Source organism: Leptinotarsa decemlineata, unplaced genomic scaffold (genome assembly GCF_025532065.1).
Source record: "Leptinotarsa decemlineata unplaced genomic scaffold, Ldec_3_MD MMD2_P_RNA_scaffold_12, whole genome shotgun sequence".
NCBI lineage: Eukaryota > Metazoa > Arthropoda > Insecta > Coleoptera > Chrysomelidae > Leptinotarsa > Leptinotarsa decemlineata.
The window spans coordinates 2,713,764-2,741,531 of record NW_027412526.1 but is presented as its reverse complement, the minus strand read 5'-3'; the positions used below and the strand labels follow the sequence as shown (position 1 = coordinate 2,741,531).

General features: G+C 35.2%; 1 protein-coding gene across 2 annotated transcripts in view; it reads right to left on the bottom strand.

Moving 5' to 3' along the window:
- The window catches only part of mthl1 (adhesion G-protein coupled receptor methuselah-like 1), a 215,277-nt gene that overhangs the window by 146,080 nt on the left and 41,429 nt on the right, over positions 1-27,768 (bottom strand). The gene's annotated exons all lie outside the window — the stretch shown is intronic.

Genomic DNA, 27,768 nt, shown 5'->3' with positions numbered 1-27,768 from the left:
AACTACACCCGATTTGATCTCCACAAACTTCATTTGAAAACTATATCGCTCGTATTATGTTCCTGGATTCGATTCCTCAATGTTCTGCCAGTTTGACCAATGTATACCTTAGGACACGTTCCACACTTCAATTTATATACTCCTGATTTCTCGAATTTGGGTGGTTTATCTTTATTATTTTAATTTATTTTTTATTTACCGCATATAATCTACCATTTGCCTTATTTTTTCAACAGACCCCCCGTATACAGACGAAAATCAAACTGATTTTTTATTGATTCAACAATATATCAACAAAAAAATCCCAGTCGAGCAACAGAAATAATTTATCGATTCGACAAGAGAAACGACACGTAGCGAAAGCAAAGACCCTGATTATTCGAGTTTATTTTATCTAACAAGAATGCCCATCAAAATTATTTACATTATAATCGACTAGCTTTTGTTTATCACCGATCAAGGAGGCTAAGATTGGGTGTGTTACACGTGGTCGAAGACGCGACGTCTTCTTTGGTGGTAACGATGAATTATTAGGTAAAAAATGAAAACCACAGATGGCAATGCCATTATATGGATAGTAATGAAGACAACAAAAACACAGGCTGGATTTTTTGTCTCATACCTTATTTCATGATCCATACGAAACATAATGTCTCGAATAAAGTTAAGTGTGTATCCCGCAGTGAATGCAAATTTACGTTATACGCTTGAACTTTAAAACTGAAACAAAAATTGAAGTATATTCAACATACTCATTTATAAAATTAATAATTCAACCAACTGAAAAAGTACACCAATTGAACTATGCATTGGTGGACAGGCCTCCGTATTCGCCAGATTTAATACCCAGCTACCCCTACCACCTTCAAACCTTTACAATAATGAGGTTATGATCGAAACTTCAGATTATTCTGAGGCGCTTTATCAAAACTACTTTTTGGAAGGGTTCAAAATGTTGGTAAAGCAAGTATATTCTCCGTGTTAGGAATCACACGTTGAAATTTTTGAAGTTTGAGTGAAATTATTTTTGGGTGGACAGTTTTCTAGGCACTGGAACGGCGATTTGGTGGTGGAGTAGCCAGCTATAAAACCTGACCTAACAAAATTGCACTTTTGGACGTAGGTAATAGTAATTAAGATATGAGGAGGTTATCATTCTCTTGATTGAAAAATTCAACATCTGTGAATTATTCACTTATTTATTTAATATTTTGTATATATATATATATATATATATATATATATATATATATATATATATATATATATATATATTTAATGGAAACAACCCCCTAAAATTTGAAATTGTAAATCGGTTTTGATAATTTTTAAAAAAAATGTCAAGTACTAAAAGGTCTACCTAGGGCAAAATTTGAAATGTTTATTGAAGTTTCAGGGCATACTACTATATTTTTTCTTAGTCGAAAATCGGGATTTTTTATTAGCAATTTTTTTATTGAGAAAATCACTACGCCACTGGATTCAGAGTGCCTCTAAATAGGTGTGACCAAAATTTCATGAAAAAATATTCATTATCAACAAAGTTATGACAACTCAAAAATTCAAAAACTCACACAGCAAACAGTCACAATATATCATTTTTTTTATGATTTCAATAATAAAGCGCCGCCAGATAAAAAAAAATAGCGTAAATATTTTTAATGAAAATAACGGAATTACATCCACACAATTCAACTAACAATGAGGCAAAAAATTTTAATAAACGTAACTAATAACTAATTATTGAAATGTTTCGATTCAGTGCAACAATTAATTCTAAATCATATTCTAGCAGCCTCTACTAATCCACCACGTATTTCGATACATGTGTCGTAGCGCTTACGAATGTTTCTGATTACGTTCCTTAGTTCTTGAGAGCTAATATCTGCACATACCTGTCGAATTCTTGCATAAAGTTCATTTCTATCTCTTGAGCGGTTTTTGTAAACCTTTTGTGTGAGAAGTCCAAAACTATGAGGTCTGGAGATCTGGGTGGCCACTCTATAAGCGGACTACCACGGCCTATCCATCGGTTTGGAAAATGTTCGTTAAGCCATTGCCTCACAGCTCTGGCATAATGAACTGAACACCCATCTAACTGGACAATTAAATTTGATCGTTCATTAATTGGCAGCTCGTGAATGGCATCCCAAAACTCTGTGTTTAAAAATTCTAGAAACCTCTGCGCATTAATGTTTTCCTGGCGGCACTTTATTGTTGAAATCATAAAAAAATATTCTCATGGCTATATCTGTTGATATAGGGTGTTTTTTGTAACTGTTAGCTGTGTGAGTTTTCGAATTTTTGAGTTGACATAACTTTGTTAATAATGAATATTTTTTCATGAAATTTTGGTCACAACTGTTTAAAGGCACTCTGAATCCAGTGGCGTAGTGATTTTTTCAATAAAAAAATCGCTAATAAAAAATCCCGATTTTCGACTAAGACAAAATATCGTAGTATGCCCTGAAACTTTACTAAACATTTCAAATTTTGTCCCAAGGTAGACCTTTTTAGTACTTGACATTTCAAAAAAAAATTATTAAAATCGGTTTACAACTTCAAATTTTATGGGGGTGTTTCCATTAAAAATGGGTCACACTGAATACACATCATTACAGGGGATCAAACAAAAAAAATAGATAGTTTTAAAAAATGAAAACACGCTTTCAAAGAATATCGAAGTTAAAATTTTTTTTAATAAGCTTCAAACAATAACGAACGAAAAATATTAGTATTATTGTAAAAAAAGCGACGGGCGCCTGATATACAAAAATATGGCACAAAGCGGCCACGCTTTTTTCACAATAATATTAGTATCTTTCGTTCGTTATTGTTTTATGCTTATTTAAAAAAATATTTTCAACTTTTTAGTTCAATGTTCTTCAAAAGCGTCTTTTTTAGATTTTTAAACTATATTTATTTTTCAAATTCGTATACAATAAAAGCGTGTTTTTTAGTCTTTTTAAACTATATTTATTTTATCTAAACTTTGTGATCAATCAGCCGTATATTGTTTAGAAAAATGATCATTGATATAGGTTACAGCTGTAGCTCTGCATTGACTGATGTGTCAGATGATGTTCTGAGGGGAATGGACAAAAGTAAGGGAACGATCCTGGTACTCCCGGACTACACAAAAGCGTGCGATATGTTGAATCATATAATTCTATTGGTAAATCTAAAGCATATCGGCTTTTCTGTGCGAGCTTGCGATTTGATAAAATCATTCCTAACGAACAGATTACAGAGAATTGTGTATAAAAATGAGACATCGACGGCAATTACTGTCACCACTGGTGTACCTCAAGGGAGTATTTTGGGTCCATTATTTTATGCGGTTTATACTGCACAGTTCGTAAAGTCATTAACTTTTTGCAAGTAACATATATACGTGTGAACTTGAGAAAATAAGATCAATTGAACCTCTACTTGAACAACCTTTTATTTTAATAATAATTAAGAAAGTTACTGAACAACGAAATGTACTCCTATATAAAGAACGAACATTCTGTCTTCCAAATCTTTTTCCACCCATACCTTATCTAGTTTTATGAATCCTTAACCACAAAAAAAACAATGCAACAATACTGGTCATGTAATTGTGAATTCGGATTAATGAACGTCTTATTATTATTATTATTATTATATTTTCCGATTCCGGAGAGGGAGCCTGAAAATCAGATAACAAGCCAAAGGCAGCAGGCGCGCAAAGGAGGGTTACAAATAAGGCAGCAGGAGCGCGTTTTAATAAAAAAATACTTTTTTCAAATTAAGAAATACAAGTAAAGTGAGTTCGAATTATATCAAGGAGTTTACGTACAGCGCTATCTGCCTGCGAATAGATCAAGCAATAATGTCGATAATTCTGTCAAATACAGATCCATAGCTTGAGATTTACAAACAAGCAAACAAACATACATACATACATAGATACATACATACAGGTGTGTTAAAAGCGAGACTTTTCATCCCATGTTTTTATTACTCTGAATAGTTTTTGTAATATGATTGATGCAATGGGACTTTGGAGAAACAAGATTCAGACAGCACCTGTACGAAAAAAAACTAGCAAGCAAATTTGAAAAAACACTATATTTTTTGAAAAATCGCCCAATTTCTACCATTGTAGGTTTCTCAAATGTAGAGTATACACCACTAATGCAAAATTTAATTTCTTGTGCTTCCTTTGTGTAACCCAGTTGCAGTTGAAGTTGAATTTGGGTCAAATTCCTAACATGGAATGCGTTTTGTATGCAAACAACTCGTACGCTGAAAGTAATCATGTCCATTTCTAACTGATCCACTGTCAGGTCTGGCGAAGGTTACTTTATTTTCGACGACAGCATTTTCAACGACCGATACGGTCATTCCAACGATTTTTTTTCTGAAAGGTTGCCTTCATAAATCCGACCCCGATTGAAATACCAAACAATGGCACATTCACTTACTTTGTTATGAATGTGTCATCTTTGTTATTGAAAGGAACAATCAATTGAGTTCAGATCGACCTTGAAGCACGAAATGCTTGCAATCTGTGCTAATACAACTCGTGCTAATGGATTTTTAGAAATAACTCGTTACTTCATCTAGGTGTGCCCTGTATTCGACTCTTTGGCCTCGTGACTTACAGGAAATAGCACAGTTTTAGCTAACTTAATAAATTGCGTCTAGAGGCAACAGCCGCCTTGAGAAGTTGAACATACCTGGTGAAAGACTAATAGTCCGGTCAAATTAGACTAAAAAATAAGAGTGAAGGTATATAAATTTACAACAAGCCGCAAATGCGTGTAATTGTTCAAAACATAGTTAAATATAAGATTTTAAAATTCTGAATGATTGCGATGCCTGAAAAAAATGTATTCGAGGTCAAAGGCCAAAAATCTCGAAAAAATTGGTTTTTCGCGATTTTCAGGAAAACGGTGAGTTTTGTCATAAAATAACCTCAAATAAAAATTATAGATCATAAAATTCTCTACAAAAATGTATCAATACTTTTTTTCTTAGAGCCACCGTTTCTGAGATACGACGAGTCAAAAATTTGTAAAAGTTGTAATCGTCATTATATGCACACGTTTCCACGCCACCTATGAGGTAGTGTATTTAGCGCAAGTAAATATTATACGTTTATTAAAATATTTGGGTCTGGTGGTACGCCAATATTTCTCAAAAACTCAAGTGGTACGCAGGTACAAAAAGGTTGCAACCCCTGGTTTATTTATTAATTCTCGGCACTGCCTAATTTTAAAAAATAATTAACAAATTCATACATATATACTATAATTATTAGCTTGATGTGGAGAAAACATGTAATTTTCTACAATAATGATGCCGATGTTTTTTTGATAAAGACCAAAATTTAATTTCATACAACTTTGTTCATCACACTTTTTCTCGTAAAACTGAATATAAGGGCTATAATACAATCATAAGATTTTACCCCCCCCTTTTCTTGGGAATAAATCGAAAAATATCAATTCTACGAAAAAATTAATTGGACCAGAATTGTAGGAAATTCAATTTTTCATAACTTTGTTTACTACAATTTTTCTGGTGAAATTGAAAATAAACGAGGTAACACAATAAGACTTTACCTCCTTCTTTTCCAGGGTATAAATCAAAAAATATCGATCCTACGAAAAAATTAATTGAATCAGAATTGTAAGAAATTCCATTTTTCACAACTTTGTTTCCCACAATTTTTCTCGTAAAATTGAAAATAAACGTGATAATACAATAAGATTTTACCCCCTCCTTTTCTAGGGTATAAATCGAAAAATATCTATCAATCCTACGAAAAAATCAATTAGGGTTAAAATTGTAGGAAATTTATTACTATACAACTTTGTTCATCACAATCTTTTTTTTTGAATTGAAAATAAAAAATAAACCCCTCCTTTTCTCGGGTACAAATATAAAATATCGATCATACGAGAAAATTGATAGGGACCAAAAATTTGTAGGAAATTTTGTTTTATATAACTTTGTATGAAAAAATACAATTTTGTTCAAGACAATCTTTCTCGGTAAATTGAAAATAAGCGTGATAATACAATGAAAATATTTTACCCCCTCCTTTTCTAGGGTATAAATCGAAAAATATCAATCCACGAAAAAATTAATTAAGGTCAAAATTGTAGGAAATTTAATTCTATACAAGTTTGTTCACCACAATTTTTCTCGTGAAATTGAAAATAAACATGATACAATGGAAAGATTTCAATCCCCCCCTTTTCTCGGGTGTAAATAAAAAAAATTCGAGAAAATTAATAAGGACCAAATTCGTAGGAAATTTAGTTTCATATAACTTTTCATAAGAAAATACAACTTTGTTCATCAATCTTTCTCGTTAAATTGAAAATAAACGTGATGATAATACAATGATAAGAGTTTACCCCCTCCTTTTCTCGGGGATAAATAGAAAAATATCGACCTATAGTCCGTTCATAATTTATTGATAGCTCACTGCAAGTTTGACTCTCATTAGAGAACTGAAATACAGAGAGGACAGCTAATATGATATAATAACAAAAACCAAACTAAAACTGGCAGTTTAAGATGTTTTCGACTAACCCACCTTGTATCTGGAGAAATACAATACAGCTATAAAACTTTTAATCCGATTATGTAGGTATTTTGAGTGACCAGTGTCGTAGAGTATATGATTAAAACATTAGTTACTTTAAATAAATAAATATATTAATATTCTTAAACTGTAGGTACTGTAAACTGTATTTTTATTTTAAAAAAATTTCTTTATTTTATTCAAAAATAATAAGTTACTTGCAATTTGTAAAAGATACATTTATTTAATTAATACCTATTTTTAAATGATATAAACTACGATTACTTACAAAACTATTCAAATTCAAAATAAACAGGATCATCGTCGGAATCCGAGTCGTCTTGCAGGTTAATAATTAGCGGTTGTGTCTCTACAGTCGCATCAATTATATTGTCAAGATCCCACATTTTTTTGTTCTTCTTCTATTGCATGTCTTACTGCATCTCGCCAATTTTGTTCTGTAATATGTTGTAAAGACTCATATAACAATTCACGTACAGCTTGTATTTTATATGACGTATTTTTTCTAGCCACATAGCTTTTCATTTGTGCCCAAATGAGTTCAATTGGATTTAATTCGCAGTGGTAGGGTGGAAGTCTAAGGACTGTGATGTTTCGTCTTTCCGCCAGTTTGTCAACTACGTATTTCTTGAACTTAGATTTGTGTTGCCGGGCAAATTTTAAAAGTTCTGCTTTAACCATTCCATCTTCGTAAGGCAGGGACTTATTCCGCAGCCAGTCAATGATATCCTGTTTCTTCCATGCAGTCGTTGGAAGTCTTTCAACTAGTCGTGAATGATAAGGTGCATTATCTAATACTATAATTGAGTTTGGTGGTATATGTTCAATCATCTGCTCAAAATACTCTTCGAAAACATCAGCTGTCATCTCCTCGTGATAGTCTTTTGTGCTTTTGGATTCAAATTCCAACAAACCATGCTTAACAAATCCTTTTTCACTGCCAATGTGGGAAACTATTTATCTACTGCCTTTACCAGAGGGTGGGGAAATACCAGTAGACCAACCTTCCATAAAGGCTTGCCTGGAGCTTGATATATTTTTATCTGTCCAAATTTTTGTGAGAGTATGACCTGCGTTTACCCACATTTCGTCCTGATAGTTTACCCACATTTCGTCCTGATAGTAAATTGGCCTTCCTTCAGCCCGAAATTTTCGTATAGATCTTAGATACTTTCTTCTCCAACATATTATCTCTTCCCGGTCAATCAAAAGTGATTTTCGGTCTGATTTCTCCCACCGGAAATTTAATTCTTTTAAAACTTGCCACAATTTGGTTCGTCCGACATGAGGCAAATCCGGGTCGTCTCTAACTTCTTGTAAAATTTTGTTTAAGTTGGGTATTTCTTTTTTGTAAAAAAATTCGTGAATTTTCCTTCGAATACCATTTTTGGCAAATTCATCAATTTCAATAGGTTTTCTCCCCCTCTTTAAGTATTCGTTTGTATTTGGGTTAGCTATACCTTTTTTTTTTTCTTTCTGATAGGAACCTATATATTGTTGACTCCCCTACGCCCGTCATGTTGGCACAACTCTTGATTATGTTCTGAACAGTGTTTGTGGTATTCTGAGAAACCAGAGCATCGTGAACGTTCAAAACAATAGTCTTCTCTCTTGGTGAATAGACAGACTTACTGACTGTACGCAACAGTACCGGTGTAAAACTTGATGATGTTGATGATGATGACGAAGCCATCGCAAGCAATCAAACAAAACAAGCAGGAACGAAAGGTACGTATATGTTTGTAGGAATATGAAAAAAAGTTACTCACGCACTGCACAAAATTCGCAAAATAAATATTAGAGACGTTAATTACTGCCGTAGACGCCGAAACACCAACGAGCCGTAAATTAAATGCGATTAAAAAATGTACTAAACCAAAAATTATTTTCGTTCGTAACAACTTCACCCTTTCAAGGCAAGTTTCGAATATAAACTGAAGCTTTATATTTAATGAATAAACACCTCAGGAACCTCCGCCTATGAATTTACGAGTTTTACGACCGTTTTATGACTTGGGCCCTCATTTTGTGCTATCGACAAATTATGAACGGACTATAGGAACAAACTGATGATAACCAAAATTGTGGTAAATTTAATTTTAAACAACTTTGGTAGTTACAATTTTCTCGTAAAATGGAAAATAAACGAGTTGTTCAATAAACAAAAAACAACCCATAAATCCAATATGGCGAATGCCGCAACGGGTCTGCTACCCCGCGAACTTAAATTTAGACTGCCGGTGACCACTCTACAAATAATTTCGAAAGAAAATCGCCAGTAAAAACGTTCGCGTTGCTGGTCTCTTTTTTTGGGCTAATTCGACTGGGCTATGAATTCCAGCCTCGACAAAGAACGTAAAGTGAAATGAAACCTCCATACTCGTTCATAAAATCCACCGTAGAATCTCAACCTTTCACACTAGACAGTAATCAACTCCGATTTCCTGCGGCGATAAGCAATTAAAGTCCGCCCGAAGAATTTTCAGTTTCGAATGCCTAATCGAAATTCGTTTTTGATAGCTCTCGAAAAGATTGCGGCGCGTTTCGTTTATTGGTGGCGCGATATCATAAAAATGACCGGCTCGAGTACCATAAAGTACCTTCAATAACTCTGTGGGAACGGATTTATGTGGAGATAATTGGTATGGATGAAGATTAGGATGCTGTGTCGATAATTCCGATAACAGAGGAGATGAAATACATTTTTGGTGAAACGATAAACTTCTCTTTTTACGATGGCATTATATTTATTGTTTTCTAATCTAATCGATGATGGATATGCAGAGTGATCATCACCTCCCAAAGTTTCTTGGAAACTTTTATTTGGTCGAGTTTTTCAAATATTACCAGATTGACCAATATTCCAAAACATCGACTTTCAAATATTTTTCAGGCCCATCTGCTAATAAATGGTTTGCAAACGTAGACTCAGTCTTCACATTCGAAAAACTACCCATATGTTCTTTTATTCTTTCGGCTAAAGTTTTCCCATTTGGCCAATATGAAGTTCTGGTCAAGAACCACATGTCAACTTATATACTCCTGGTTTATCCCACCCAGAAAATACTTTTTTATTGTTTTGAATAGCTTATATTATTATTTCTCCTGAAAGCAACGTCCAAATCTTTCTTTTTCTAAAAACGTGCTGTTTGTTATTGTAATCCAGTCATTTTAGGTTTTTTAAACCTCAATTTGCGGAAAAATTCCTACTGAGCTGAATTTTAGTATACACCATCATTATGGCGTTTTAATCAAGATGTGAAAAATCGACATTGATATCGTGCCGGCTAAAAAAGTTATAAGGGTCAAAAGGTCACGAAAATCAGTTTTTCGCGAATATATCGCGACCTATGGCTCGGGGGGTCAATAAAGGTCATTAAAAAATTATTCCTCATACGATTATCTACAAAAAATGTCTCTTGCAAATGCGTACAACGTGAAATCAACTGACGTGTTTCAGCGTTTTTTTTCTAAAATACTGGTTAAAAAGATATCAATTTTATTCCGGACTTTTGCGTACCCCTGTATAAAATCCATTAAATACCGTCTTTACAATCTGGAAGTGAATTCAATTTTCATCAAAAGCGCAATAATCATTCACGAGCCTGAACACGACCTAACGCTAATATTTTTCAGAGAGCACTGATTTATTTATTGCCGTTGTTAATTCCATGCAATCCTAAACACAATATGTATGCAGCATATACGATTCATTTAGGTTTTAACGATGGCAATCAATTATTGCTGTATGGAAATGCGATTGTGAATAAAGCTGACCATTCACAAAAAGAAAAATTGAGCGGATATGGAATTGAAGGCATTAAAAAAAAAGAAGTGATGTGAAAATGCTTACAGAGAGAGACAGAGAAAGAGACACACAGAGAGAGTGAGGTAGACAGAGAGAGAGACAGAGAGAGAGAGAGAAACAGGGAGAGGGGGAGAGACAGAGAGAGGGAGAGACAGAGAGAGACACAGAGAGAGAGACAGGGAGAGAGAGACAGGGAGAGAGAGACAGGGAGAGAGAGAGACAGAGAGAGAGAGAGAGAGACAGGGAGAGAGAGACAGAGAGAGAGAGACAGAGAGAGAGAGACAGAGAGAGAGAGAGTTCAACGCCGAGTCAGAGTCGCTTACGCATGGCGACTTTAAGAATAAAAAAAAAAGGAATATACCTTCCAATCCTCAACTCTTGCTCGTTGTGATCGTTCATCATTATCTGTGCGCGTACCTAGTTATTATCCGATCATTATCACCAAATTAAGTTAATTCGATTTACACGCATGATTTGGTGTTATATAAATTAATCTGTCGCTTCACTTGCTGCGTACGATTGCAGGTAGACTAAAAAATGAATATGGTGTCGATGACCGAGATATTACAAGCAAAGTGCGTGAGAGAGTCGGTGCCTACTTGTGGAATATTCATCACAATATAAGGAATCCAAATAGTCCGGGGCTTCGTTGAAAAGTTGGACTCGTAAAAAAATCTGATGTTGAATTAGACATCCACTAAAAACACGTTTTCCACCAACAACATACATGTATTCATTTTCGAGATCTCAACAATTAATTTCAGAATAATTAACTTTGAATCTAAATGGAGATCAACAAAACACGTTGTGTTCTTTGAAACGAGTTCTCATTCCTTGTCTGGTTTGGCCACATTTCTTTCATACAGTCTAACGACTTAATATCTTCAAATTATTCAGATAGCTACATAGCGAAATCAACAGATACCAGTAAATACTTTTTAGATAAATACAGAAGTTTTTTATAGAAACAGACAACCGAAAAACCTAGGAAATTAAGATGCCATCGGTGAGATAAACTGTTTGACAGTATGTAACGTGAATAACCTGTGTAGAAGTGACCAAGTCAGTTGATATTCATTTGTTTTTTTCTATAAAATCATATGCTATTTGCTCAGTTTTATAGTTTGTTTGGGTAGTGTAGTAGATAGATAGAATAGATCGTTGAGCTTAACCTTCAAAAGACAGGTGTACGAATTTCACAGCTATCGGACTATTGGTTTGTGATAGAGACATTGGCAGATCAAAGTCTTCAGATTATGTGGTGCTGCAGGTTTTTCCAGGTTTTCCTGCAGCTGGAAAAGCAAATGCGTCACTGGGATTGATCAAGTCGCCCCGGAGCGCCAATTAATTTTTGTTGTTGTTTCATAATTTGTATTACTTTCAATAAAACTGTTTCTTGTTTGTTATATAGAACATTTCGAGTAAAACAACTTTTGTTAGTTTGAAGAAAATCGAGGAATTGTCCAGTCATTTTAGGTCGATTTTGGCCTGTATTTCGGAAAGTTGACATACTCAGCTGTAAATTTGTATAAACTTTGTATTTTGGCATCATAAAAGTATTCTCAAAGTTCACATATGATTCGATGGCCGAATCTTCAAAAATTGGCGGTCAAAAGTCAAAAAACCGACTTTTTGCATGTTTTTTGCCAATATCTCGTTTCCAATGGGTTTAATGCTAATTGTATTTAATATCAATATTGTAGAGAATTAAATTCTCTACAACTATTGTTTCAAACATTTTTTCATACGTTGAATCGTTTTTGAGATAGAGGGCAGCGCGAGCGCAGATTGAATATTATTTGAAATCAAATGGTTGTCCCGAACGAAATCAGTTCATTTAAGGTTTATGAATTATTACTTAATGAATAATTATAAATAATTTTCATTTTTTATTAACAAAAACATCAACACTAAACAGGCCAGAGATGATGCAGATGTTCTCATTATTGAGACAGAATTTATTTCTCTACAATATTTATTATAAATACAATTAGTTGCGGCCGTAGAATCATATGTGAATTTTGAGAATACTTTTATGATGCCAAAAAACAAAGTTTATACAAATTTACAGCTGGGTATGTCCACTTTCCTAGGCAAACCCCCTAAAATGACTGGACGAAAAATGATTTTTGTGTATTAATGACGCATTGCTTTTTGATGAAAATGACTAACGTTGAAGCCAAGGCTTGACATGATTAAAATAATTCCATGACTATCCCAACAGTCTCCATTACTTTCTCAGCCGAAAAAACAATATTTGCTTTTGTTGGAGGCGGTTCCCCCTTTGCAGTCCACTGTTTGGACTGTATTTTTGTTTCGGGCGTAAAATGGTGTATCCAAGTTTCATCTACAGTAATTAATCAGCGCCATTTATTGTTCATGTTCATGGAGACTCATCTTCCACTGATGATTCATATTCTATTTGTGATAATTCGAAGGCTAATTGTGAATCGAGAATCTCTTATTCTTTCTTCTTGAATGGAATCCTGCCGCGACATTTTCTTCTTGCTGTCTGCCATGTGAGTACTTAGAAGTGGAGTTTTTGTCATCAATGTCATCACTCTGCTCCAACTGTAAGCCACGAGAAGAAATGTTGTCTTGTTCCCCTTCGCTGCTGATATGAATCGCTTCCTTTTCGAGTTTTTCCACTAATCTTTCGCTTCTTCGATTTTTTGACATGTCTCAATAGGCTGACTAGGTAAAGGCGTAGAAGGACCAATTATTGTTATGTTTTACCTGAAATATCTAGCTTCGATCCGGCTCGAAGGACCAATTAATGTAATGTTTTCCTGAAATATCTAGGTTTGATCCGGCTCGAAAGACCAATTAATGTTATGTTTCACCTGAAATATCTAGGTTCAATCCGGTCTCGAAGAACGAAATATTCAAATTCAATGTCAGCCAAAAATGTTTTTTTTTCTTCTTGTTTTAGTTACAACAACTAAACATCAAACTAAATATTACTATATACAAGGTAAAATAGAGAGTGAACATATAATAGTGAATATAAATACTGAACAGTTCATGTTCGTAACCTCTGCTATCTCTCTCTCTCTCTTTAATTCGGCGGTCGTCTAGCACGATTTGGTGAACTTTGGCGATGTTTTCATCGGTAGTTGCAGTTTTTGGACGTTCCAAATGTTCATCGTCTTCCAAGATCTTACATCTACGTTTAAATTAAGCTGCCCAAAATTTCACTATAGTAAATGAAGGTGCAGAGTCCCCATACACAGAATCCAACTAATTTTTGATTCGCGTAGGCGTATCGCCTTCAAAAAATAAATATTTATTGACAGCTCGATACTCGATATTGTCCATTTTCATAAAAACATCCACTTCAACTGTCTCAAACGACTGTGACATGACAACTGCGCGTCCAAAATGGCTGAACAACGAAATTCACTAGCTTTTATTTGCGAGTGCTGCTGTTTTCGTGTTGAGGTCGGAAACTTATCACACAACCCTCGTAATGTGTCAACACTTTTGAGCTGCGCTGACGTTCTCCCTTTCACAAGTACAGGCGACAGGCGCCAGTGCAACTGATAAAAGTGAACAAGGCGTTCTTTCTCTATTCCTCTATTTGTTGCAGATAACTGATAGGGAGAGGGCATTGACTAGCGTACCTAATCATGTTCGATGCTAATAATAGGACTTTCGATGGCAATAGCAATGACTACCGATGAAATCGTAGGAATATTTCACTTATAGTAGAAGATCCGAGTTAGAAACTACCTCCAGCTTTGTGTTTAAACAATGAAATAGCTATTTGTGATATGAGTGTTAAAAATAAAAGTTACTTTTAACACAAATATCATGGACAGTTTTTTGTACAACTGTCCTGTTTTCATATTAACAATAGATTAAAAAGTGGACAGATTAATTTGCAGGTAGTGGTTCCACTAGTTAATTACCGATAAATCAATTAGGATAATCATCATTTAACATGTATGTTACGGAAATGTAATCAGTCACCGACTTTGAATGCTGTAGTGCTTGACAATATAAGGCGAGTGGTGAATGAAGTAGGTAATAGTGATGTGTGGAAGAACTGTGTGGCCCACGTTATAAAAGAAGAGAACAAATATTATGTGCAAAGTTCCATAAATCCGATCGTTATTCAACCCGATGATGCGAAGAAGAATTTTGATTTTTCTAGCAATTTTGTTGGCCTCTATTATTTTGTAAATATATGTTTGACGAGAATTCGGTGTGATTATTTGTGTTTTCATTGTATTTTAGAGTTTTCGACTCGGAAATGTACTACCTTGAATTTCGAAGTTTTTCATAATTACCATGGTGGAAAAATTCAGTTGAGATACCTTTTTCATGGGATGATCAATTGTTATGATTGTAAGAATAAGTAACTGAAAAACTACCACTGAAAAATAATATGCCGACGCCTATGTCGAGGCGGGAATTCCTTCTTTGTGCTGTTCCAATTGGTATTGGAAATACTATACCAACGGAATTGTTAGATGTTTTAGCAGTAGGTCAAGTGTAGTACGCTATACTTTTATTTCGGCTACGTTAATAATGTAAAAATTACCAAGATTGTTATTGTCGAAATTATTTTTCGCTCCGAATCTTCGAAACAAAGGATAAACTATAGTTGGAATAGTCAAAGAAATAGTCCCTCAATTTTTTGCCGCATGTTTAATAAACAACCTGTATAAGAATTGTAGATCAGTGTGTGTACTTTTACTACCGATGAAGCTACGGTGATAGCGAAACGCACCTAGAATGAAAATTGTATTTGTGAAAATTGCTCAATTATTATAACGGATAATTTACAGTTGTTTCAAACGTTGGTGACAAAATTGCTTGCGAAAATATCAATCACTGTCATTCAGCCAAACTTTGCCCTGTTCGATCGACACAGTGAACTCTTACTACATCTCAGTCATCACCACGTACGTGATGAATTTCTAAACTTCATTTGAAACAACAGTTTGATTACCATTTGAAATCACGTAATGGTAGCTTTTGAATTGAGTACCTACGTGTCAAAATTCATAACGTGGTGTGAATAATAAATTCATGGGAATCCACAATGACCAATGAACTATAAAAGTATACTGAACTACCTCTTTTGTTTTTCGAAAATAAAGTATATTCTCTTGATATTATTTCCTTCCTTTCTTTAACAAAATTCTCGAAAGGACCTTTAACGATATAAGCTCGTCTTCCCGACCCAAGAGGGCAGTTCAGAAAGTGAATCATGCGTCTAAACAAGAAATTCAAATAGTGGAAATATATTAAGGGTTAGTTGCTCAGCGTTGTAAAAAATAAATTATTTTGTGATTATTGAAATATCAGTTCTTTCTTATTCTTCCTTATTCAGAGGAATCGGGCACTAGATGGAGTTCGCTCCAACTTAAGACGAGAAATGAAATACTCTGAAAGAATTTCGATTTTCAATTATGGAATATCATTGACTTTAGGTCGATGATGGTCACTGTCTTGCACCGACGAGTAGCTAAGCAGCCCGAAACCGGTCTGCAAGTGTGCCCGTTCCAAAATTGAAGGTCGACTCTTTCAGTTGTATTGCCAATTACATACGCAGGACATTTTTTGTGAAGATTCCTGCACTGACGCCTGTCGGATATAATCCAACGCCGTTCGTGGTATTAGCCAGTGGAGTAGTTGTTTTCTGATAGGCGTCACTCCATTCAACCTACTGTGTAGGTTTGTGAGACGGGTTTGAACATTCAAAGTTCGTTTATTTAGATTTGTTTACTGCCTGTCTTCAAGCATAGCCCATTGACTAATAAAAAAAATATTATAATGGTTTGAAATACATCTATTAGCAGATTTACACCAATTCGAGCCGATAATTAGATTTGTTGTATTATTTTTCCGTTAAATGTAGGAAAGTTTTAGATTTCACCAAATGAAATTGATTTTTGACTAGGGCCCCAGTTAAATATGGACAAGTTTCAGAATTGTGTCCACCAAAATCGGTCACATTTTCCACTGTCCATCGTTCTTAAAGAAATATAGACCTACGACGCCATTAGCCCAAAATCCACACCAAACAGTGACTTTTTCCGGATGCATTGGCTGCTCTTGGATCTCCCGTGGATTGGTACCGTCCCAAATTCGACAATTTTGATTGTTCACATACCCATGCATCCTGAAGATGATTTTTTGGTGAAAACTGTCTATACTCATTCACCTTCAGTTCCTGGGACGCAAAATTCGCCAAGTTGTGGTCTGTGAAAGGCCGAGTTCGTGTGACCGACTGCTTCGGATTCTCCTGCACACTCTCACAGACAGCAGCTATGTTTTCGGCAGATCCTGCGTTTCGTCGCAGCGAGTCCTAGCATCACTGCAAAAATCTAGCCAAAATTGTGTCAGAACTTTTCAAAACTACATGCAATGTGCTCCCAAAGCGAACTGAGAATATCATTTTACAAAAGCAAATAGCACAACAGCTCTGCACCACTTTGAAAAAGAGTAATTCAGTCATTACTTGCTGAAAAATCTTGTTAATATATAACAGAAAACAATAACACGCTATGAAATCGCAAACTTGATATTCAACAAAGATATTTCGCTATAAACACTGCTAGAAACAATTGCTTCAGTTGAAATTGAATCCATCTGAACTATTATTAGAGAGTATTTTCAATGAAGAGTCATAAATCATAAAGCAATTACGGCCGATTTCTATTTTATTGGCCTATGTAGACGTGAATTTACGACGTACAAAATGATACGAACTAGAAAAGGTATATAATTAGTAAAACAAACAAGTCAACAGTTCTATGTAGCTAGTTAGTGCTCTACTTGTTTACATAGAAAGCACAGGAAAAAAGGCGAAACTTGGACATTGTTTAACAATTGTAAATTGTGTGTAACAAAGATCAACATTTTTTTGTTCCTTTAGTTGAGTTAATAAGCTGTTTTGGTTGTTGGAAAGTCATTTATTTAGCTTCCAACCGGATAAAGATATCAGGAGGCAGAATGTTGTTAAAAAATATAAACAGCCAAAAAGTGGTAAGTATTCTTCAATAGGATACATACAAATTAGAGCATGGGGTTGAAAAAAAAATGAATAATTGATAGAAATTATGTGTAAGGTATTTATTCTACGCTACTGAAAAAAGCTTCTAAAAAGGAACTTTACAAAGAAACAAAATTAACAAATATAATACAATAAGGCCTATGTTGATGTTTACAGCTTGAACAGAAAGATATCCCTGACAAAAGTGGTAGAAAACAATTCATGTAGCACGTATATTATAAGAGGCTAAATGAGGAATATCGAAAATAAACAAGGAAAATAAAGGAAGCAGGAGAAATACAGCGTGACTCACGGTCGATGGTAGGTTAGACGTTTGTGGAAAACGCAAAGCATGATTTTTCTGAAAATTACAGCGTGACTCACGGTCGATGGTAGGTTAGACGTTTGTGGAAAACGCAAAGCATGATCTTTCTGAAAATTTCACTTCTCACATTTCCTTACCTGTTCTATCGATCTAAAATATTTTCAGCATTGCGGCGTTGCCACTTCCATCAAAAAGTCCTAGCAACTTTATTTTTTAAACGGAACACCCCGTATATTAATAAATTTTTGGAATCGCTCTGGTATTTTAATACTTTTTTGTTAATAATGTCCTATGCCTATCTCTATCTGTTTTCGAGATAAAAAATAAATTGTGCTAAATATGGTCCAAAACATAGCCTTAATTGAAATTAAGTGCATCAGTACTCTCAATTCATGAAAAGTTGATGTTTTGATGATAGTTTGGACAAACTCGAAATATTCAAATAACACCAAGAAATCGACTCCATATCATACAGGGCGTGCTAAAACTACTATTATTTCCATTGTGCATGAAAGTAGTCAAAAGTTCATTTTTTCAAATGAAACCCCCTGTATATTACTCGGTAAATTGAAAGATCTACTGTGATTGTTTTAGATCACTATTAATTTGAATAGGGCCAAAATATTAATACAACCAACTCAATCTCAAGCTGTTTTATTTCACACTGCGGCTCGGGAAACGATGCCTTATACAAAAAAACATACTTTTTATATTAACACTTTTTACAATCTAAAATATACCCAGTGTTCTAAATAACTTAATATCTAACACCTCTTCCCTAAAAATAATGTCACCCAAAGAAAACTTCTATAAATTCTAATCACATTCTTAACCTATCCGGTTGTTTCAACTGACTTCGACGTCTCAATATCTTAGGGGAATAAGTTTCAGATGTACTTACATTTTCACTAACTATGTTTTCGCTGTCATTCCTGTTTACCTTAGAATCTACATTATTAACATTTTCTACTTCGTTCAAATCAGATCGGGGAATGATTGAAACAGGTTCAGGTTTTGTTGCAACTGACAGTCTAGATTTCATTTGGTTCTTATGCCTTTTCCATTTCATTCCACAATTTGTTTGAACCAAGTATGTTTTCAAGCCAAGAACCTTCTGGACTATTCCTGAACACCAAGGAGGTGTACCAGATCTGAAATCTCTTACCCATACGTGATCATTTTCATTGAAAAATATGTCTCTTTTATTTTTGTAATATGATTTTTGATAATTTTGTCTATTATTCACAACATTTTTGACAGAAGGCATTAATAGATCGAATTTAGAGCGTAAAGAACGACCTATTAATAATTTTGATGGTTTTTCACCTGTTGTGGTATGAGGTGTATTTCGATATTGAAACAAAAACCGATTTATAATCAGATGCAAGTCAGAATTTGTATTTTGGTCTCTTGCTTTCAAAATAGCATTTTTCATTATCTTTACCCCACTTTCTCCCAAACCATTTGTTGCGGGATGATAAGGAGCACCCGTAGAATGTTTTATGCCACTAGCTGACAAAAAATTCTGAAATTCTTCAGATGTGAACGTTTTCGCATTATCAGTGCAAAGTTCACGTGGTAAGCCAAATCTGGAAAAAAGTTCCCTGAAAAATTTTATAGTTGTTGAAGCCGTGATATTACCAACTTCTACACATTCTATCCACTTCGAAGTTGCATCTTCCACCACTAAGAAGTTTTTGTTGAACAATGGTCCAAAAAAATCAGCGTGCAATCTCGTCCATGGTTCTCGCGGCCAATTCCAAACTGTTAGGGAAGCCTTTGGAGGATTACTTGAGAAGCGTTGACATGATTCACACCCTCGTGCCGTATTTTCAATTTCCCCATCCATCGATGGCCACCACACATATGAGCGCGCCAAAGATTTCATTTTCACCATACCCATATGTGATGAATGTAGTTCTCCCAGAATTAACTGTCGTAATTTCGGAGGAATTACTAATCGATATCCCCACATAAGGCAGTCCTGTTCTACCGTTAACTCATTTTTACGCAAAAAATACGGTTTCATGTTTTCTGCTGGACATCTATCAGGCCAACCGTTCCGAACATAAAAACTTATTTTGCTCAAAACAGAGTCTCTGAACGTTTCTTTTTTTACCACTGTGGAATTTATGGGTAAACACGATTCTTCAACATATTTCATATATGAAATATTTGGATTTGAACATAAGGTTTTTATTTTACATTCCTTACCTTCGTTTTTTGAAGGTGATCTAGATAAAAAGTCAGCCGTATTATTTTCAGATTTCACGTACTTAATATCGTATCTGAACGCTGAAAGAATATGCGCCCATCTTTGTAAACGATTTGCTGCAAAAACTGGCAACCCTTTTTTATCACCAAAAATAGCTATTAATGGTTTATGGTCAGTAAATAAATAGAAATGTTGTCCGTATAGGTATTGAAAAAATTTTTTTACACCAAATATTATTGCAAGAGCTTCTTTTTCAATCTGAGAATAACCAATTTCCGCCTTATTGAGTAGTCGCGAAGCAAAAGCAATAGGTTTTTCTGATTTGTCGTCCATAATATGACTTAAGGTTGCACCTAATGCATATTGCGATGCGTCCACAGTTAATTTAATTTTTTTTTCTGGATCGAAATGTGCTAATACTGATGAAGATAATAACATATTTTTAGTTTTCTCAAAACTTTTTTGACAGTCCGAAGACCAAAACCAAGTTGTTTGTTTTTTTAGTAAGTTATACAGAGGTCTCATTATTTCAGAAGCGTTTGGAATAAATCGACAATAAAAATTTACCATTCCTAAAAATGATTTTACTTCTGTTATACTTTTTGGAATTTGAGCCTGCCTGATTGCCAAAACTCTATCCTCCGAAGTATGTAAGCCATTTCTATCAATTATGTGGCCTAGATATTTAACTGAGTTCTGAAAAAAACTACATTTCTCTTTTTTCACCTTCAAACCACACTCCTGAAGTCGCCTCAATACTGTTTCAAGTCTTTCTAAATGTAAATCATCATTATCCGCGGTTATTAGGATATCATCTAAAAAACAGGCAACGCCCGGCATGACAATCATCTGTTCCATAATATTTTGGAATAAAGATGGAGCCGATGTTATGCCATAGGGTAACCTGGTATATGAAAAAAGTCCCTTGTGAGTACTAACTGTTACAAGTTTTCTGGATTCTGATGTTAGAACAACTTGTTGATAGGCCTCTGAGAGGTCAATTTTTGAAAATTTCTTTCCCCCCTGTAACTGAGAAAATAAATATTCTAACCGTGGCAATGGATAATGTGGTATTTCTAGATGTGGATTCAAAGTAATTTTAAAGTCACCACAAATTCGAATTTCGCCATTAGATTTTAACACTGGAACGATTGGTGTAGCCCACTCCGAAAATTCAGTAGGTACTAAAACACCATTATCCACCAATCTTTTAATTTCCTTTTCAATTTTTGTTTTCAGGGCTAAAGGTACGGGTCGAGCTTTATAAAACCTTGGTACAGTACCCTCCTTGATTTTCAAAGAAATCTCCATCTTATTAAAAGTTCCTAAACCGCTATCAAAAACTGTTTTATATTTTTCACATAAAATATTCACCTCTTCGACAGCCCTTTCTACAATGCAATCATTTTCCGCATTAGATGCATAATTGATTTTGCCTATGCCTAAATTTAACATTTTCAAACCGTTTCTTCCAATAAGTGGAGGACCCCCATTTTTAACAACATAAGTTTTCAAAATTAATTTTGTTCCTTCATAGGTAATATGTAAATTTAGAAATCCTAAAGGTTCAAAAGTAAGACCTACATAATCTTTAAAAGCTAAGTCGTTTTTATACAATTTTTTACATTGAAAATGTTTGTCATATAATTTTTCTGAAATTGCTGCGTGAGCAAAACCTGAATCTGCTTCGAATCTCAACGAAATATTTTCTACCAATAAATTTACAAAAGTTGGTTTCACATTGCCCTTTGAATCAATATCTGAATCTAAATTGCGAATATTAAAAAGTGAATCATCGGAAACAATTTCTGGTTCAGCTACACTCAAAAAATGTTGAGTAATTTCTTTGCAAACAGGAGCTAAATGACCCTTTATTCCACATCTATAGCATATGCAATTTTTATAGGTACAATCACTTGTCAAATGATTTTTCCGACCGCACACTGAACATAATTTTGAGCTGCTTACCGCTTGAATCTTTCCATGATGCTTACCCCCAGTGTAAGATGATGAACCCTGTTTCACCCTTGGATCAGATCGCTGGGTATAACGTTGCCCTTGACTGCGTTGGCAATGAAAATTTACCGGTTCAGCCTTGATGTTTACAGCTCCCCAACTCTGTCTGACGGTATGTTCCTTCAAAGCCGATTCCTTGGATAGTGCCAAGTTTACCATTTGTTTTAAATTTACTGATGATTTTGAAGCGTCTTCTTCAAATAAACGGTCCATGATTTTTGAGTCATTTATGCCAATAACAAAGATATCTCTCATAACTGTTCCAAGTTCGTCACCAAACTGACAATTTGAAGCTAATTTCTTTATTTTAGCTTCCCAGTCCGCAACACTTTCACTAGTTTCGCGACTTGCTGTGTAAAATTTTAGCCGTTCAGCAAATAACGATTTAACTGGAGCCAAATGTTCTGATAACAAATTGCATAAATCTTCGAAAGGTTTATCTTCTGGAAGGTTTGGAACACACAAGTTCCTAAGTAATATATAACATTTTTCGGAAAGCGTATTCAAGAGAATAGCCTTTTTACGTTTTTCTTTCGTAATGTTATTAGCAATGAAAAATTGCTTCAATCTTTCGAGGAAAACCGAAAAGTCAGAGTTTTCATGATTGAAGGTACTAAGCGAACCTAAAAGTCCCACTATTTCGGTAGTTGTCGTCTCTGGCATTTTGTTCACTGCGTTTTTTGGTTACGATAAGAATCCTCGTCGCCAATGTTTTAGATCACTATTAATTTGAATAGGGCCAAAATATTAATACAACCAACTCAATCTCAAGCTGTTTTATTTCACACTGCGGCTCGGGAAACGATGCCTTATACAAAAAAACATACTTTTTATATTAACACTTTTTACAATCTAAAATATACCCAGTGTTCTAAATAACTTAATATCTAACAGTGATCATCCCTTGACATTGGTGTTTTCCATTCTAAAGTAGGTCTCTTCTGTATCTAGATGCTACAGTGTGCCCTCATCTAGGAGCTGTACATACTCTCCGTGTTTTCCTTCCTGTCCTACTTTGAAACACTTCGTCTGCTCATTTGTCTATTCCAAATTTCATACCAAGGCATGCCTGTACTCAAGAACTTTCAGCACTTACTAGTGGTGGTAATATAGCAATGTAGTATTTCATGGTAGTCACCTTAACCCCATAACTAGCAACTGGAATGAAAGGTAACACATTTGACATAAAACACGTCTCATCAAAGAGATCAAGCTAGACAATGAGCTCTAACAACCAAGGAGCATTACAATAGAACTGAGGAAGTCGCAGTGAATCAGGCCATGGGCTAATCTAATCTAAGGGAGTCAGCAGCCTCATTGCTTTCCAGGCCAGTACGAGAAGGAATCCAGGCCAGAAACAATTTGTTAAGTCTTCCTATCGAGGGGAGTCGTTTTTGGCAATTTGCTACCAAGAATATTTTTATTGACTTGTGTACGAGATTGGATTCCTCCAATCTGTCTGCACACAATTCAACAGCATAGATTTCCGCTTTGGCTGGTATCTTTTTGGCAACACTGTTTTTGACAGAACACGCGTGAATCGTGTCTTGTGTCATTGTCGAACTCGTTCAGTTTGGTCTATAATTCAACCATGATTCGACTTAGGAATAAACAACGCTTGCAGATTATTGCATTTTATTATCAAAATTCATGCTCGGCCTACTGAGGATGCTATTCGAAAGCTTGTGACTAAAGTTCGAACCCAGTTTACATTATTGGACATTGAACCACCAACACGCATATGTAGAGTGAGGACCGAAGAATATGTTGCGGCTGTATCCGCCAGTGTTCGTGATCACCGTGAAATGTCGATTCGCCGCCGTTCGCAGCAATTGGGCCTCTGTTACTCCACTACGTGGAAAATTTTGCGGAAGGATTTGGGTGTAAAACCTTATAAGATACAGCTGTTTCTTCAATTTTTTTGTCTTGTTTTGATAATCAAATCCTATACCTCTTGAAAGATCACCCAGTAATACTTCCACGAAATAATAATCTGTTTGGAACGTGGAAGTTCCCGCCAATGTTTGCACCACATCTTCATCCATCTGCCATTTGTAATTCCAACTACCATCGAAGAAGAATGAGAGTTCAACGATACTTTCAATTAGTATATCATTGGTGCCCCTATCGAACGTAAAAGGAAGTAACCAGTTTCAGTCGAGCATGCAGAATCTTAATGAAAATACCACCGAGTCATAATCGGTTGAAGGTATTATTAAAAGAAAAATACAAGTTAATAATATCTAGTTACCGCAACTGGATACTGTCCTCTATAGTGGTGATCTTGTTCCGGGTAGAACTTCTTGGGAATTGCAATTAACGCGGAAACAGCGTTCCTGAGAGTGAACTAGATAAATATAGGCTGAGAGTATTTTATTACAAAGTCATTTCAGAGGTAATTGCGGTTTCAGCCCCTCAGAAAAACACAAGACCTGACTTGGGCACTTGATCAGCCAGGATTTCTTTCTAAAAAAATATACATGGATATTGTATTGTAGAAAATACACACATCGGAAATGTCCAGGGATATTTTTATAACATACTAAATATCATAAAAATAAATGCATGAGGTCGTTTAATTTCGATTAAATTGGTACACTCGACCACCCTGTAGATTTCTATGAGTAGAACAAAGCCTGCAAAAACGGTAACTAATCTTTTATCAAGTTTTTTACAAACTGTAGGTTTTCGGCTAAAATAAATAATCTGAAAGTGTCGAGTTTGTACATTCTATGCAGTTCTTGCTCAGCAATTAAACTGGAAATATTGTGCTTTAACATGGAACGCCATCACTTACCATTGGCTGAGATGAATAGAGCTGTAGGGCTTCTTCAAGGTGGCATGCGACAAAATGATGTAGCTCTTCGTTTGGGGGTCTCCCAAAGTGTTATTAGTCGATTGTGGCGGCGTTTCCGTGAAACTGGCAGTCCAGCCGAACAACATCCAGGGCGAGGACGCGCTACAACTGCAGTTCAAGGCCGATTTTTGTTCTTAACCGCAAGAAGACAACCGACAATCACAGCACCTGAGTTGGTTAACGTGTTGCAGCAGACGCACCAGGTAACCATTGGTCGTGATACTGTCAGAAATCGACTGCATGAAGCAGATATCCACAACAGAAGGTCACTTAGATGTCCACCTTTGTCGAGAGGCAATCGCGGTAGAAGATTAGAGTGGTATCAAGAACATCAAAACTGGGATGCAAATGATTGGGCCACAGTTTTGTTTACAGACGAATCCAGATTTGGATTTCATCCAGATTCTCGTCGAGTAAGACTGTGGAGACGAACTGGAAATATTGAACGTTTGAGGCACGTCCAGGAAGTCCACACATACAGAGGTGGTACAGTAATGCTATGGGGCGGAATCATGATCGGCGGCAGAACCGATCTCGTTTTTCCAAATCGCTCCCTCACAGCTCGACAGTACCTCGACACCATTCTTCTACCTATCGTCCGTCCGTTTGCTGGTGCTGTTGGTGAAAACTTCCACCTAATGCACGATAATGCTCGTCCACATGTTGCGCGTCTAGTGACTTACTGGCTCACCAACGAAGGAGTTGATGTATTGCCATGGCCAGCACACTCACCGGACCTGAATCCCATCGAGCATGTGTGGGACATGCTTCAACGAAGAATTACTCCGCATATGGGGAACATTCACACAACGTTTCAATTGAGAGAGCTTTTAATCGCTGCATGGGCAAATGTACAAGACATTGACAATCTCATTTTGTCGATGCACGATAGATGTAGGGCCGTAATAAACCAGCGAGGAGGCCATACTTTGTACTGATTCCAATTTTTTTTGTATTATGATTTTTTTCGGGGTGCCAAAGAAGAGCCATATTTTTTTTTAGTTTTACTTATATGCGCACTCAGTATTTTTGACTATTTAATAAATTTTGTTGTAAGTTACATTCGCTTAATAATCACCCGTCAACTTTTTTTTCCCTAAAGCGATCTAAAAAAAAATTATTGCCATTTTTAAAAATATCCCTAGACTTTTGCAGCACGACGCGGATTATCCCTCGGTGTTTTCTTGAAAGCTGTTTTTTCCAAAGGAGCAGTGAGTTGATCTAAGATTGAAGAATCTTGCTGTAGCTCTTTTAAGCATTATCTTTTATCATGCAGTACCAATTCATTATATCTTATGGATGCTTTGATTACATTCTGTTTCACTGTATTGTGGTACTGGCGCAAAGATTTATTCACCTTCTGGTCATCAACACTCAAGTCGTCCACTACATATATATTTTTTCCCTTCAGTTTGAAAGCATTACTTTTTATTTCGACTTTTTTGGAATAGGAAACAAGCTCTAGTTTCAAGATCTTGAAGTCACCAGAGTTTCTAGGTGAGAAATATGTAGTTTTGACGTCTCTATGATTTATTTCAACTTCCAATACGATTTCCAGATACTGAAGACATGCATTCGGAGATATTTGACTCAGCCCAAACACGACTAAATTATTCTTCCTCTGTTTTCGGTCTAGACGGGTAACTGCTTTCCTTAACTCAAAATTTTCCTCTGCGAGGGCTGCAATTTTATGAGCCCACATTTTATGTGGAGCTGTAAGCACCTGTACTAATTGAACGGAGTATTCCAGAATATTTTGCGGATTAAAATAATTTTTCCTCCAAAGAGTTTTTAATGAATCGGGTGTGTTTGACTCACCTGATATCTAAGGCACTTCTAATTGCACTATCTGAACAAGATTTTTTTCAATGTATCATTTATTCAATCAATGATTAAAAGTTCCGCCATTTTGTAGTAGTTGAAGATATTGGCACTATATTCTATAGTCCGTTCATAATTTGTTGATAGCTCACTGCAAGTTTGACCCTCATTAGAGAACTGAAATACAGAGAGGACAGCTAATATGATGAATATGAACTGGCAGTTTAAGATGTTTTCGACTAACCCACCTTGTATCTGAAGAAATACAATACAGCTATAAAACTTTTAATCCGATTATGTAGGTATTTTGAGTGGAAATGAGTGACCAGTGTCGTAGAGTATATGATTAAAACATTAGTTACTTTAAATAAATAAATATATTAATATTCTTAAACTGTAGGTACTGCAAACTGTATTTTTATTTTAAAAAAATTTCTTTATTCTATTCAAAAATAATAAGTTACTTGCAATTTGTAAAAGATACATTTATTTAATTAATACCTATTTTTAAATGATATAAACTACGATTACTTACAAAACTATTCAAATTCAAAATAAACAGGATCATCTTCGGAATCCGAGTCGTCTTGCAGGTTAATAATTAGCGGTTGTGTCTCTACAGTCGAATCAATTATATTGTCAAGATCCCACATTTTTTGTCCTTCTTCTATTGCATGTCTTACTGCATCTCGCCAATTTTGTTCTGTAATATGTTGTAAAGACTCATATAACAATTCACGTACAGCTTGTATTTTATATGACGTATTTTTTCTAGCCACATAGCTTTTCATTTGTGCCCAAATGAGTTCAATTGGATTTAATTCGCAGTGGTAGGGTGGAAGTCTAAGGACTGTGATGTTTCGTCTTTCCGCCATTTTGTCAACTACGTATTTCTTGAACTTAGATTTGTGTTGCCGGGCAATTTTTAAAAGTTCTGCTTTAACCATTCCATCTTCGTAAGGCAGGGACTTATTCCGCAGCCAGTCAATGATATCCTGTTTCTTCCACGCAGTCGTTGGAAGTCTTTCAACTAGTCGTGAATGATAAGGTGCATTATCTAATACTATAATTGAGTTTGGTGGTATATGTTCAATCATCTGCTCAAAATACTCTTCGAAAACATCAGCTGTCATC